At 36.9% G+C, this 16,204-nt stretch overlaps 1 protein-coding gene across 4 annotated transcripts in view; it reads left to right on the forward strand.

The window, feature by feature from the left end:
• The first annotated feature begins 483 nt into the window (after positions 1-483).
• The window catches only part of Hk (potassium voltage-gated channel subfamily A regulatory beta subunit hyperkinetic), a 708,165-nt gene continuing 692,444 nt past the window's right edge, over positions 484-16,204 (forward strand). The window contains exon 1 of one of the 4 annotated variants that reach the window (XM_081737032.1): positions 484-948. The gene's annotated coding sequence lies outside the window, so the exon portion shown is untranslated. The remainder of the gene's footprint in view (positions 949-16,204) is intronic. The other 3 variants (XM_081737033.1, XM_081737039.1, XM_081737038.1) reach the window with 3 other exon arrangements.

Consider the following 16,204-nt stretch of genomic DNA (forward strand, 5'->3'; position numbering starts at 1 on the left):
AAATATCTAAATGAAGAAGCAAGACTTTTTTTTTTTTTTTTTTTTTTGCTTGAAATTCATTTCACTACTGTAGTCCTCCGACAATATTGTTTCCCTTGTAGGAGGGATCTATTGGTGTTGTTGAAGTTATTAAAGGATGCATACCGTACACTTTAAACGTCATTATATTGTTGTTAGGTGTACTTGGGAATGGTTATAGAATTTGTCTCCAATAACGGTTACATAGATAGACGAAAGTGATATAGAAAAGAAGAAATGGTCGTCGGTATGGTTAGGTCACCATCGGATGTTGTCTCCGAGATGGAAGAGTTTAAAAATTTGATGGCAACAAGAAGAGGGTGAACCGGCGGCGCGAATGGAAGCATGCCAAATGCGTGCCGCGCGCGCGTGTATGTGTGTAAATGTGTGTATGTATATATATATACATATGCCTATGAATGCATGTGTATGTATGTGTGTGTCCGTATGTGGAGACTTGTTTTTTAAAAGAAAAGCCTTTTTCCAGTTGCGAGACATCAGAAGGTCTAAACTGACGTCTGATCTGGAAGTACCAACTGACGTAATTCGCGGCACTTCACAAGGCGTCGAGGAACATCTTCACCGTTACATATATGTGCTAATTCGTTTACATTTCCTCAACACTCTTTTAAGATCTCTCATTAAAATCTGGAGAAGTGCATGTGTTTAGTTCTTGTTTATGTGTGTTATATAAGTGAGGTGTTTATTGACAGTGGTGTGTTATCTTCGGTGATTTTGACAACGTAAAGCGGGAAGGAAAAAGTGATCTTTAAATCACTGGTACTTTGCCTCGCATCCGTGTTGAGTGTTTGTTCTAATGTGTTTCTCATCCTTGTACAAAGTGAATATTTATTAATTACTGAGAGGTAATAACTTAGTATGAAAAGTACACTTTAAACCACTCGTAATTTGCTATTTATTTTTTTAAAGGTAAGACAATTGCAACAAATGTTACATATTAATCTGAACGTATATTTGTTCATTTATATGTTTGTCCGCTACAAAAATCCATACTTCTATGTCACTGTAGTGAAGAGATCATGAATTACTTAGAATAATAACTAACCGTTTTTAGTTTTCCGTGTGTTTTCTCGAAAATCGTTCCAACTAGGCATATAAACGTCTGTGTAAATAAGGTACAGTTTCTTATATTTATGCCCGCAACATCGGTACTTTATCCGTTAACTCTAATAGTGATAACTATGATCTAATTTTATGACCTATTAATTTTCTACAGAAATAAAATTGAAAGTGATTATGTTTGTAACTTAATAATTTTTGAACCACCAGACCGATCTAGATCTCATTTTCAACATAGATGAGGTTCAGGCCTGGGATGGTTTTTATCATTTTACTTTGATGGTGCAACTTAAGAGAGGGGGAGGAGGGATATATATATATATATACAGAGCTGGATCCAGGATTGTCTGAGGGGGGGGGTGCACCGTTAACTACCAAAATAACCAATCACACTGAAACTCTTCGAAGTGACATGTAACAATATTCTTTACCTCTGACAACACTGATGCATAGAACTGAGGAAAGTAATTTAAAGAGGGTGACAAGTCTTACGCAGGAAAAAGTGTTCTCTCTTCCTGGGTTGTGTTTTTTTTTCCCCTACTTGACAATGTTATATTGTTTTACTCGGTGAATCCTTTTCCTTATACCTTTAGAAAATCGACTTAAACCTGTGCTTTTGCAAAGTTCTGCTTGCTTTTAAGCCCCAAACGGAAATATGATGCACTGAGAAAAAAAAATGTAGGTGGCATACTTAAAAACGTAGGTTACATTCGTAATTCCTGTAGTTTCTGGACTTAACGTACAACCGTATATAACATCCTGCAGCAAACGTATAGCTGAAAAAGTATGTATTATACGTACTGTCTGCACAAGTGCAATGACGTCATTCGTGTGACGTTATCTGCAGTAACAAGTATATACGGAGGTAATATCTAGCTTTGTGACGTCAGGGTCGTATGTAGCATGTAGGTTAATAATGACGACATACACTGACTATCAGGACGGAGCATGATTTCAAGAAGTATGCAATATACGTTCTGTACGTATGTTTCTTGCGTTCAACCCCGAGACAGCATCTATATTGTACTTGTGCCCCATACGTACGACTAGATACAGTATACGTATTGTACGTATGTATTATACAGATTTTCCTTATGTCGCACACAGCTTGTCCAGATACAGCATACAGAATATCCGTATGCACCATACAGAGTGCATATATGTAGCTTACAGACTGTCTGCATGCAGCATATAGATTATACGTATGTCGCGTACAGGTTGGCCATATGTAATGTATAGATTGGATGTATATAGCTAATAGGTTGTCCATATGAAATATACAGATTTTACCTGTATCGAATACGTATTGCCTTCTTGTAATGTATGGATCGGACATATGCAGGATCTAGAGTGTACGTATAGTGCACCATTATTAAAGTGCTGCAACATACTGCAAAGTGCATGATACATTCTTACTGTAATGTTATCAAATATTGTTTTACTCTGTATGAAAACAAAAATAGCTTAAAATATGGTTGATCTCCTTTGTGCCAATAATAATAAAATTAACAATACTACACTTTTCAAATCTTAGTTTGGAGCAGTGAAACTGTCCAAAGAAATGTATTTACCTGCAGGGTGTCCTATAAGTTTGGGCTTCCTGCTAATTCGTTGGAAAGCTACTGCAAAGTCAAGTGTTGAAAAGTGACACAAGCGTTAATTTTAAAATTATGGGCACAAAGCAGGGGCGGATCCAGGACGGACTTCTGGGGGGGGGGCGGTCGGCGGTAATACTGCTACTTTTAAGAGCTCCAAACTTGTTATGGATGGGTTTATTTATATATAAAATAAGAAAGTTTCCTCTTGTGGGGAGGGGGCGATCGCCCCGATCGCCCCCCTCTGGATCCGCCCCTGGCACAAAGGAGGTTAACCATGTATTAAACTATTTTCGTTTCCATACAGAGTAAATCAATATGTGATATATTACTGTAAGAATTTATCATATGGTTTGCAGTTAGTTAGTTGCAGCACCTCAATAATAATGCAAAATGCACAGCCTTATACAATCCTATATTCAAACTCAAACAAGATTTACGTACAATCATTTATTAAGCTGTTATCATCCATTGCTTGTACGATATAAAGATTATTTTACCTCATTCTTTTCCTTAATAGTATCTTCTACTAAAGTGCAGTTGTTACCACAAGAGGCCTGAATAGAATTTTCCAGAAATAACATCTCTGTACATTTTAATTAACAGGTATTTTTTTTTTTTTTTTTTTTTTAAATTTCGCAATAATTAAAAGTGTGGTGTCAGCCGGAAACGCATTCGCTTACAATATTATTCCTACTCAGTACTCGCCATTAAAAATGAAACACCAAGAAGGAGACTGGGTAGATGCGCCAAAGTTCCCAGGCCGATACCTAATAGTAAGTGCAGAATACTCTTAAACGTTCGCTGTATTCGCTGTGTGACAACGTGGTGACAGCGGAGGCGTTGTGCAGCCATCGACTAAACATATTTATTCTTCTCTGCTATAGACATTCTGCAAATTTGGACTTTCCTGGATGCATCCTTCTTAGTGCAACATTTTAAGGAAAGAGCAATTTAACAGTCTCATACATTGCTTAAAGAAAGAGCAATGATTCTCAGAATTACTCGGAAGATATTATATATATATATATATACAATAATTTAAAACGGTTATTTCAAACTTTGCAATTCAAAGCACGAAAAGAACTATAGATAAAGGAACACTGATTTTAGCCAAATAGTAATTAGTAAACTCAATCACACTCAGTACCATTAGTTGCTTGGTGTTATCCGTAAGTCAGAGATCACGGTATCTCATTTCGTATAGATTTTTGCATTTGTTTAACGCTAAAAATGTATTTTATCGCTAATTGAACCCAGTACCATATATATACCGACAGGACGTACCTTAGTCACAAGGTGACATGAGTGAAACACTAAACTATTCGATTGACACCTGCGGCCTTGTCAACACTAGAGAAAGTTACAAAGTGATTAAGTAAATACGGAACATAGTTCATACAAAGTATAGCGATGTATGAAGTCTCCGTTTCATACGACTTGGATAAAGGATACATCTGAAATAGCAACAAAGAAATATATAATGATTTCTCTGGATAATTTGGATTAGTCCAGAATTCGAACACACACACGCTGGTAAGTCCAACATTTTTTTTTTTTAACTTCTTTCTTCGGATTCCCAATAAAATTGACTACTGAAAAGCTGAGTTATAGATTCTGTATTAAAACAACACCTTCGCTAGACATGTTCAGTATACACATTGTCTTACATACAGAACAATACATTAGTTATTAATGCATGTCTGAAATAATAGTGCTTCGTATAGAATTTTACTTCATCCAATCGCAATAGCACAAAGATAAAAAATATTGCTAGGGATAATGTTCTTATTACAGAGAAAAAGAATTAAAATGACTTAACATTAACAATCATTTTCTTTAAACAGAGATAATATTTTATTATAATTTATGGAAGAAAGAAATAATTTGTAGTACAGTATCTTTATTAGGGTTATATATTCGTACAAAATAATGTAAGTACAACTGAGTCTGTCTTCAGAAAGGGCGTACTTTTAGCCACAACCTACACTGCTTCTTTTGACTGTCTTTCAAGCAGAATCCTGGTTTGATGCACGAAATACCTGCAACAAAAATCAGAAAATATTTAAAATGTTATATTCAGTGTGCTTAATTTGGTTGTACTTAACAATACAAAGTATCTTAACATTTTTGAGATTAAATGGACAAAATCTGTTAGGTCAGGTATGGACTTTTGGGTTGCACGTAGAAAAACTATGAAGTGTTTATTGATGCTGAACAACAACTCAAAATGTATTACCATTCAAAAGTAAGTGGGTACCTCAATGGTGTTCGGGCTACCATGGGGTACCTAATGTCTGTATTTTTTAGATATATGAAAATATATGTCTCTAAAATGTAAGGAACTGACATCTGTTTACCGAAAACCTCAACTCGGTAAGCCTTATGGATATCGAGATATGGGAAAATAAAGAGCGACACTACAGAACTGTGGAGTTTGCGTACTAGATGGTGCAGTTTCGGAAACGTAATTACGAGGGCTTACAACAACCTCAAAAGTAGTTTCAATTAAATACACTACACACACGCCCTGATGGGGGTTTTCGGGTACCATGATATTCCCAGAACTCTCATTTCTAAATATTCTAAAATATGTCTTAATAACGTTTTAAAGAACGTTAGAGGTGTGTGTTTACCGAAACCGCAAGTCGGTACGCCTAACAGTTACCGAAATATGGTGAAATAAAAAGCGACACCATAGGTACGTGGAGCTTGCATATTAGACAGTACAATTTAGAAAATTAATTAAAATATGACTATCAAGATATTGTCAAATAAAGGGAGGATCCATATAGTTATGGGGTTTTCGTGTTAGGTGGTAAAATTTCCGAAACCGGTCATGTAAAGTTAATAAGCATCAGTAGCAATTTCATCTTAAAATAATTAGGTATTTCCATGGAGTTTAAGAACATCATGGGGTCTACCAAGATTAAATTTTAAAAGTTTTGTAAAATATATTTTGACATTTGTAAAGAGTATTAGAAATATGTATTTACCTAAAAGTTCCAGCTAGTACATCTAGCAGCTAGAGAGACACCATACAATAAAAGCGTATTAGATCTTGAAATTTCAGAAAACAATTATTGATCCTAACAAAAGTTAAATAAGATGGTACTTATATGGGTTAAGTGAGAACCTCAGACTCGTCAGTACAATTTCGATCGAAAGATTAATTCAGCTCTAAATTTTCTTTGGACAATTCCAAGCGTTCATCGGGCTCTGAAATAAAGTGAACATTTTTTGTCAATATCTAATATAGCAAGCGAGATATAAGGAATTATGTATTTTATGACGTCGTAAAAATAGAGACCCACATGGATTTGTACTTTTGAGTATTTGCTGTAAGAAGAAGAAATTTCAGAAAACAACCGTATATACCTTAATAGACAATTAAATGGGCGGGGGCACAGTGGCTTAGTGGTAGAGTGCTTACCTCTGGTGTATTGGGTTCTTGGTTCGATCCACGGCCAAGTCAGTTTGTAGTGGACATCGTATTCGTGGGTTTTCTCGGGGTACTCTCCTCCCACCTTTGCATTCCATCAATTCTGTCAACAACATTCACTTGCTTTAATCATAATCTCCCTGAGACTAAAATGCATAATCGTGGGTCGCTACACTGAAATATTTCCTTTTATTTAATTTTAAAATTAAATAGGGAGTTAAGTATGATCGTATTTCTATGGGTTAAGTGAATACTCCAATAGTTTCTGCAAAAAAAAAAAAAAAAAGATTAGTTAAATACCCTACCACTAAGCTACTGTGTCCCCGCCCACTGAATTGTCTATTAAGGTATATACAGTAGTTTTCTGAATTTTTTTCTTTTAGGAAAGACCCAAAAGTACAAATCCATAAAGATCTCTATTTTCACGTCATAAAATATATAATTCCTTATATCTTATTTACTATCTTAGATATTGACAGCGAATTTTCATTCTTTTGCACAGCTCGATGAACCCTTGGAATTGCCTGAAGAAAACCCAGGACTGAACTAATCTTTCGATCGAAATTGTACTGAGGTACTGATTTAACCCATAGAAGTACCATCTTATTTAATTTTGTTGCGACCAATAATTGTTTCCGAAATTTCAAGCTTTTATTTCACAGTGTTTCTCCAGATGTTAGATGTACTAGCTGGAAGTTTTGGGTAAATACATATTTCAAATACTGTTTACAAATGTCAGATTATATTTTCAAAAGCTTTTAAAATTTAATTTTGGTAGACTCCATGATGTTCTAACACCCCATGAAGATATCTAATTACTTTAAGATGAAATTGCTACTGGTGTTTATTAACTTTCCATGACCGATTTCGGAAATTTTAGCATCTAACACGAAAACCCCTTAACTGTGTTGGTCCTCCCTTTATTTGACAACATCTTGATAGCCGTTAGTCATATTTTAATTCAATTTCCGAATTGTAGCGTCAAGTATGCAAGCCCCACATACCTATAGTTTATTTTCCCATACCTCGGTATCCATAGGGCTTACCGAGTTGCAGTTTTCAGTAAAAAAAAAAAAAAAAAAAAAAATCAGTTCTTTACATTTTAGAGACATGTATTTCCATATATCTAAAACGCAGAAATTAAGTACCGCATTGGAACTCCATTGGAGTACTCACTTACTTTTGCATAGCAGGGTAAAAACGCCAGTGGTTCTCACTTTAAGGTTGAAAACATACTATTTTGTCTCTTCTCTGAGCATCGTGAATCTGTCGGAGCTGTACCATAGTTGGAAAGACTCACTGATCCTTCCTATAATGACCATGTAGTTAGAATTAAAAAAGGAGTAGCCGTTGGAGGAAAAACAATATTTTAAAATCCTTGCACCAGTAGTCGTCACCTTAAAATCAAAATGTTCCAGTAGTAGTCAGGATTTTCTACCAGTGTTCGTCACTCAAATAACTTGACATAATTTATTCAAAAACGCACTGTGTATCAGTTTAGGGTTAAGAATACAATATAAAGTAGTAAGCTTAATAACTTTGCATCACTTTTAGCACTCAAGAAATAAAATAAAAACGTTTTTACATACTTTTTAAAGCAATTTCAGAGAGAAAAATGTTAACTGAATTCAAAAGTTAACTGTATATCACTTCCACGTTAAGAGTACAATATTAAATACTATGTTTAATAACTATACGTCACTTTAAACTCTCAAGAATGAAAATAAACGTTTGTACATACATTTTAAAAACAATCTGAGAAACAAAATAAGTTAACTGAATTCAAAATTTAATTATACATCACCTTAAGCTTGAGAATACACTATAAAATACAGAGATTAATAAAAAATGAAATCTTTAAGTTTAACGTCCCACGATTATGCCGGTTAGGCTACAGGAGACGGAGATAATGAGAAATGAGTGAAATGGTGGAATGAAGAAAGTGGGAGGAAACGGGAGAACCCCGAGAAAACCCACGAGCACGGTGTTTGTCCACTACAAAGTCCACACGGCGCGAGTTGGGATCGAACCAGGGACCCCAAACACCGGAGGTTAACACTCTACCACTGAGCCACCGCGCCCCCCTGAGATTAATAATAATGCATTACTGAAGAATGAAAACAAAAATGTTTTAGCTACCTATATTGTATTTACATGTTACCGGTATTTCTCATTAACTTTTTTTTTTTTTTTGATACCTCATGATCAAGTGTAGGGATGCGCAAGAGAAAAGATTTGAGATTGTCTCCTCTCGAAAAGGTGCCGCGAAAGTTATGTCTCGTCTCGAAAACTGGATCCGTTTCTATTGGAAGAGCTCTATCACGTCTCGAATTTCGTAACAAAAATTCTGTCTCGTCTTGTCTCGTGCGCATCCCTAATCAGGTCCATAGCCAAAAACTTCATTTCGGAGGGGGTTCGATAGGGCTTTGGGATATCCGAATTTAGATATAGATAATCGATATTGACAAACTATCGAAACTTGTTCGAAATATCGAAAAATACAGCAATATCGAAATATAAACAATATCAAAAATCGAAAATATAGAAATATGAAAGAGATCAAAAATATGGATATATCGATCAAAAATGGATATATGATCTTGGAATACGATTTGGTGGAATAATGAGGGAGAAAAATAATCATTGATTAAATATTAAATTGAAAAGAAATAAGAGCCTGACGCTCAAATACTTATCTATCCGGCACCCATCTTGATCCCCATAAAATATCATGAAGTGCTTGATTGATTCTAAACCCAATAATAGTAATAGTAATTTAACAACAAACACAGAATATATAATTTACGCACCTTGAAATGTAGAAATTAATGATTGTAATCCCCAGCTTTCCAATAGACGTTTGATTTCTCCAAATGAAGATTCGGATATCTTGTTTCTTCTCAAGCAATAATGGGTTACAATAATCAGTTGCAGTCCAAAGCCAAGTCACTAAGTTAAGCATGAAAATAAAGAATTCATTAGTTAGATGCATACAAAATCCTACGCATATAAATCCGAATCTACTTGTATTAAATTGTAAATTTAAACAAACTAAATTATACTACTTTGGAAAGCGTCTCCAAATATAATGTTTTCATTCTAAAGTGAAGGAATTTTTAAAATCGGATGACCCGTTTGCGCTGTACACTCGCTATGCGTCCAATGTGAAATGAAAATGCAACATTGCCATTTACCTGGACCCACAACGTAAGTGAGTGAAGTTACTGTCTTTTACGCTAACATGTCGATGGCCAGCCCCCGTTTCAAACAGTAACTTCATTCACTTATGTTGTGGGTCCAGGTAAATGACAACGTTGCATTTTCATTTAAAATTGGGTGCATAAAGAGTATACAGCACAAACATCTCGTCCGATTTTTTTTAAAAAGTGTTCACTTTAGATTGAAAACGTCATATTTCGAGATGTTTTTCCTCTTACATTTTGTTGTAACTCTGATAATAACAGAGTTATCCTATGTCAGGGAACGTTTGAGACATCCTGTATACATCATAAGAAGTTCCTTTCTAAATTCTACACGGATGTGGTTTCATTGAATGTGAGGTGGGTGATACACATTAGGCCTTTTGGGAGTACGTCACACGGACGACCGTAATTTTGTGTTCAAAATTTTTATGAATTGATGGGATATGTGATACATATGGCCACGGACTAGAATTTTCTCAGTATGTCAAATATGCAATCAGATTTCATGCAGCTTAATTTGGTGAAAAGCTATTGCCAATTGAACGTTACATTTACCTCTTTCTTGCAGATGTTGAACCATGCCGTTAGCACGTGAGGAATGGATCGAAATAATCAAACTGTGGGGCGGGAGGAGTATATGTGCAGTGGTTGCCGATTGCAGTCATCCACAATGTGACTCTGTGTCACATGTTTCAGTGTCACAGTAATTAACTAAATTTGAGAAGACGGGGACATTCGTGAACATACATCGTAGCGGTTCAAACTCGCGGAACCTTTTTCCTTCCCCATTTTGAACCGGTACATGAAAATGCCATTTTCTCCATGTTTGCCTGCGCCGATTTTGAAAATTCCTTCACTAATCGATTTCTCTCGTCGAGTACTACAAGAAACAGTTAAAATCTCGCGGGCCCTTTTTTCTTCCCCATTTTGAACTGATACATGAAAATGCCATTTTCTTCATGCTTGCCTGCGCCGATTTTGACAATTCCTTCACTAGTCGATTTCTCTCGTCGAGTATTACAAGAATCAGTTAAAATCTTGCGGCCCTTTTTTCTTCCCCACTTTGAACCGGAAAATGAAAATGAGATTTTCTCTATGTTTGCCTGCGCCGATTTTGAAAATTCCTTCACTAATCGATTTCTCTCGACGAGTACTACAAGAATCAGTTAAAATCTCGCGGAACCTTTTTTCTTCCCCATTTTGAACGGGTACATGAAAATGCCATTTTCTCCATGTTTGCCTGCGCCGATTTTGAAAATTCCTTCACTAATCGATTTCTCTCGTCGAGTATTACAAGAATCAGTTAAAATCTTGCGGCCCTTTTTTCTTCCCCACTTTGAACCGGAAAATGAAAATGAGATTTTCTCTATGTTTGCCTGCGCCGATTTTGAAAATTCCTTCACTAATCGATTTCTCTCGACGAGTACTACAAGAATCAATTAAAATCTCGCGGTCGTCTTTTCTTCCCCATTTTGAACCGGTACATGAAAATGCGATTTTCTGCATGTTTACCTGCGCCGATTTTGAAAATTCTTTCAGTAATTTATTTCTGTTGTCGAGTACTATAAGAATCAGTTAAAATCTCGCGGGCCCTTTTTTCTTCCCCAAGCCAATATTTTTGTATATTTTGAATGTATTCAAGTATGGAACAAAAGTATTATATAATTCCCTTAGTAGGTTTCTCAACTTCATATTTTTCAACTTAAATTTTATTTATTTTAATTATTTATTTTCTTGTGACTCAATATTTAATTGCAATCGTTCATTGGGGAGAAGGGTGGCCATTCTCAAATATATAAATATAGTATTCTTAAAATTTATGTGTTCTCGTACTATTAGTTTCTTCCACTAGACCTGGAAATTGAAAAATTAATACCTGGAAAACCTGGAAAATTCAGGGAAATTGAGTTCCATATTTATATATGAACACTGCTATTTACAATTTTTTTTTTCGAATAGGGAGAACTGTACAAAAGGGTGTTTTGGGAATGGTATAACAATAGGTTTCTGGGAGTGTTGTTCGAAATGAAATCTTTAAGTTTTACGTCCCACTATTATGCTGGCTAGGCTAAAGATAACGGGGTGTTGTTCGCAGTGTTGAATTCAGACATTTACACCCGGGGGGGAATGTCAACTGCTCGGGGGAGGGTTATTTTTCTGTATTTTTTTCAAGAAAGCAGCATATTTAACAATTCCATTCACATACACATCTTACCTAATATTGAGACTAATTGCTGATAAATATTCAATGAGATTATAATTTTAAGAAAACAATCGTTTGATTTCATCTAAAACATTAAATAAAGACTGGCAAAAATAGTTTAGACTAAACTTTAACTGCTATTTACAGTAACTATTTTTATTATTTCCTATATTCAGTAATTACTGTTTGTTACTAATGTAAACATTTTTAAAAAGATTTAAATTAACTGAAATATTTTTTCTCCTAAAACAAACATACTTAGGAATATCTTAATAAAAAGTTATCATTCTTTCTCACACTTCTGATTCTAAATCAAACATATTAGCCTTGGTTTCTTCACTGCATATACATCAATAGTTTAGTTGACGAAATCTTCAGTAGGATTAGTGCCGTGTCGTGGAAAATCAGCGCTTGGCGCGAGAGTATACGACGGCATCCCCGTATATATGAGTGAGGTCGACAGACCAGCCGCCAAAGGTGGGAAAATTTTAAAAAGTAAACCCTGCTTTTCCTTGATTTTGAGCACTTTTCATTACTTTTTTCCTTTCATTTTATATATGTCCACATGTATTTCATTCCTCTGTTTTTCTTTCCTTCTTTTTTCTTTTTCCCTCCCGAATTTTTCACCCCTTACTTCGGCGCCCGGGGCCGTCGCCCCGCTTGCCCCTCCCCCATGGAACGGCACTGAGCAGGATCTTGGCCACCTTCAATAGCAATCTTTCACTTATATACTATTATCATATTGATAAATTCTATATAAGTCTCTAATCAAGGAGGGATAACTGTTCCTCCCTGATCCCTCTAAATGACGCCCACTGAATCTCACCCTTTAACTGAATTATTTTTAATTAAAGAAAGATGTGTTTACTTTAACAATCGTAAAACACATTTACGTCTGTTACTTCCGATGCGAGAAATGGGATTTAGGCGCCCTATTTCAAATAATGTAGGAACTGTATATTTTCAAGAACTGAAGTCTGCTGACATGAGAGATTATATGGAATGATCGAAAGATCTTCCCTATCTTTCCTTTCGTATCTCAACCTGTGCTAGTGCTACCTACTAATATATAATATAGGGCGAGAGTATAGTACCTACTAAAATACAAACCTTTCTTCAACAGTTAACAATTTCATGTTCTGCCAAACTCAGTCATAGCGTTAAGAAATACAAGTTTTATTCACTATTTGGTATTCTATCTTAGATGTTACATGTTAACATTTATATAGAATGGGTCTGCGTCATTTATATGTATATTGAGAGATCGGATTTCGTCTGCACGTACACGGACAGAAAAGCAAATAATTGGGTGAAGTAATTTCTACATTTTGTGACTGAAATTTTGGGAGTTTCTCCGGGGGGGAATGAATTTTCTTCGGGGGGGAGATTCCCCCCGGGCTACCCCCTGAATTCAACCCTGGTTGTTCGGTGGGGGTCAATGTTGCCAATTTTGGGTAAAGTCGCTAAATAAGGGGAATTCGACCTCAACGATAGCGTAGGTTGACCATAAAATTTTCAGTTAAAAACGGGACAGGTTCTTGCAACCCTAGACTTTTAGATCTACCTTTGTTCTTATCAGTGCCTTGATATCAGATTTCCTCCTCTCTCTCTTTGTTACAGAACGGGTACTTATGAAAAAGGAAAGACACGTTGAAATTTGTTCAACACACAACCAACTGCTAAAACCTCTGCTGCCTTTCGAGCAGTACTGCGAACTATAGAGTATGTTTAATATAGGGAATTTCAGTTCAATTTTTGCCTCTTTGTTATTATTAATTATTAATACTTTTAAAAGGAGTAAAGATACTGGGTTTGTTATTTACTTCTTTCATTTACATAGAACGGGACGAATACTACTTTTTCCATCTACTGACGGGACGGCCGGGACACGCCACTAAAACGGGACTGTCCCGGTCAAAACGGGACGTATGGTCGCCCTACGATAGCGACAAAAAATATTTTTTTCCGATTGGAGACTTTTTTGGGTGATTTTTAAATGACGATTTACCTACTTACACATTTAGCGACTTTCTGCTCCAAACAAAATGTTCATCTGTAGAGAAGCATTATTAGTTCAAAACAGTTTTTACGTTCTTTTTTTCTGTTTGTTTGTTTTAATCAGCGCAACTGATGAAGAGTTTGGAAATACAGCATACTCACTGCCCCACAATCCGGGGCGCGGTGGCTCAGTGGTAGAGCGTTCACCTCTGGTGCTTGGGGTCCCGGGTTCGATCCCAGCCCCCGCCAAGTGAACTTTGTGGTGGACAAACACCGTGCTCGTGGGTTTTCTCGGGGTTCTCCCGTTTCCTCCCACTTTCTTCATTCCACCATTTCACTCATCTCTCATCATCACCGTCTCCTTTAGCCTAACCGGCATAACCGTGGGACGTAAAACTCAAAGATTTCATTTCATTTTTTTTTTGCCCCACAATCCTGCATTGTTATGTTACCCTTGCCCTCTAACGAAGAACAACTACAAACTTGATGTCCTTTAGTTCGCAGAGTTTCCGTTGAGAAACACACGTAATACATCATTACCGATAGCAACAAGATTAGCTATAGATTGCGTGAATAAAGGCGAAGAAGATGTTTGTTATATTTGTCCTTTGGGGTCTTTTAATTATTCTGCACTTTTTCTTTTACAAAAAAATGATCCCTGAATTAAAGGATTGGTTGCGCCCTATTTACAAAGATGTGAGTAGAACCAGCGGCGCAAATCTGTCTTCAACATTGGGAGGGGGGGGGTAAGACCGTTACCATACTTTTTTTTGACGATGTCCAAAATACTTATGAAGTTGAAAAACAATGTTGTGGAGGATCAGAGTTGTTTTCAGCGTTGGGAGGCTGCAGATTTGAGGCTTATTCTGGGGGACATCTATTTTATCTCACGTTCCTTTGTAGCAATCGGACAAAAATAATCAAATTTCTCCCAAAAAACACATTTCAAATCGGATTATTGGGGAGAAGTCCCCCTCAGTTCCAAGATTGGAGGGGACATGTATCCGTCATCCCCCCCCCCCCCACGGATTTGCGCCAGTGAGTAGAACATATTGTTTAGTTAGATCTACAACTTTAAAACAATGCTTATAGACAATGAATTTCTCTATTATTTTTTATAGCGACTTTTCACCCAAAATTGGAGTCGTCATATCCCGTTTCGCAAACTTATTGCCAACATTTTGGAAACTGGTTGCGAAGAGAGCTACAATGGATGAGTCGAGTTATTTCGTCGCTTCCGCTGTGAACCTAAGTACAAGATTCCAAAGAGATTAAGAAAAAATGAAATGAAACCTTTGAGTTTTACGTCCCACAGTTATGCCGGTTAGGCTAAAGGAGACGCTGATGATAAGCAATGAATGAAAGGTGGAATGAAGAAAGTGGAAGGAAACGGGAGAACCCCGAGGAAACCCACGCACAAGGTGTTTGTCCATCACAAAGTTCATTTGACGGGGGCTGGGATCGAACCCGGGACCCCAAGTACCGGAGGTGAACGCTCTACCACTGAGCCACCGCAGCTCTTAAGAGATTAAGAGTCACAAACATAGTCACTTTCAAATTTGTAATATATATAGGTCTATATATTGCATCACTGACTAATAACTAAAATCCTTGGATTGTATATATAAAAGTCGCCCCCTGCCCGTAAAAAGCTTCATTCGAACTCGGAATCGAACAATTGCATCTGTAAAACAGTGCTGATTTGATTTTAACGTTCCTTTCAGCAGCAAGGCTGTATGAGACGTGGACCTACAGATTAACGTGGAATCCGAACCACATAAGCTCCGGCCGGGAATCGAAAAAATGAAATGAAATCTTTGAGTTTTATGTCCTACGGTTATGATGGTTAGGCTAATGGAGACGGTGATGAGTAATGAATTAAATAGTGGAATGAAGAAAGTGGGAGGAAACGGGAGAACCCCGAGAAAACCCACGCACACGGTGTTTGTCCACCACAAGGTTCACTTGGCGGGGCTGGGATCGAACCCGGGACCCCAAGCACCAGAGGTGAACCTTCTACCACTGAGCCACCGCGGCCCCCGGCCGGGAATCGAACCCGGGTGTCCCACGCCAAAGGCGTGTTCACTAACCACTTAGCCACGAGGGAGCTCATCTATAAGGCAGTGTAAGCAAACAAAAAAACGCACACTGGATGTTTGCGCAACTGAGGATCAAAACATTCTCAATGGAGTATGAGAAATAGTTAACGCCAATCAAAGTGTGCTTTTGCTTATTTATTACTTCGTTAATACTTAATTCCTTCTAGAAATAGTGAAACTATACTATGAAGAAACACTAATAAACTAATAACAATTACGTTGTATTTCTTACCACACCACGACCATTTTTACCACCCATAGAATTTGAACCTAGTACTATACTGCATTAGTCACGCCGTAACGAAAGATGAACATCTGGCACTCGTAGCTGTTGAAGCTACCTGTATATCACGCGGCCTGCGTTGGTACTCCTCAACATAAATACCTCACAGCCCAAAGCCAGGAAACATCACAGACAGAAGACAGGGGCACAAGCAGTGCCTGACACTTCACGAACTCTAAACCCGCCAAGACTCAACTCAACATGACCTTCAATTACGTTCTAGAAACCAAACCAATGCTAAGGCACAAACTTACCAACTTCCTATATGAAAACACAAGAAAAA

Source organism: Thermobia domestica, chromosome 13 (assembly GCF_964235325.1).
Source record: "Thermobia domestica chromosome 13, izTheDome1.hap1.1, whole genome shotgun sequence".
Taxonomy (NCBI): domain Eukaryota; kingdom Metazoa; phylum Arthropoda; class Insecta; order Zygentoma; family Lepismatidae; genus Thermobia; species Thermobia domestica.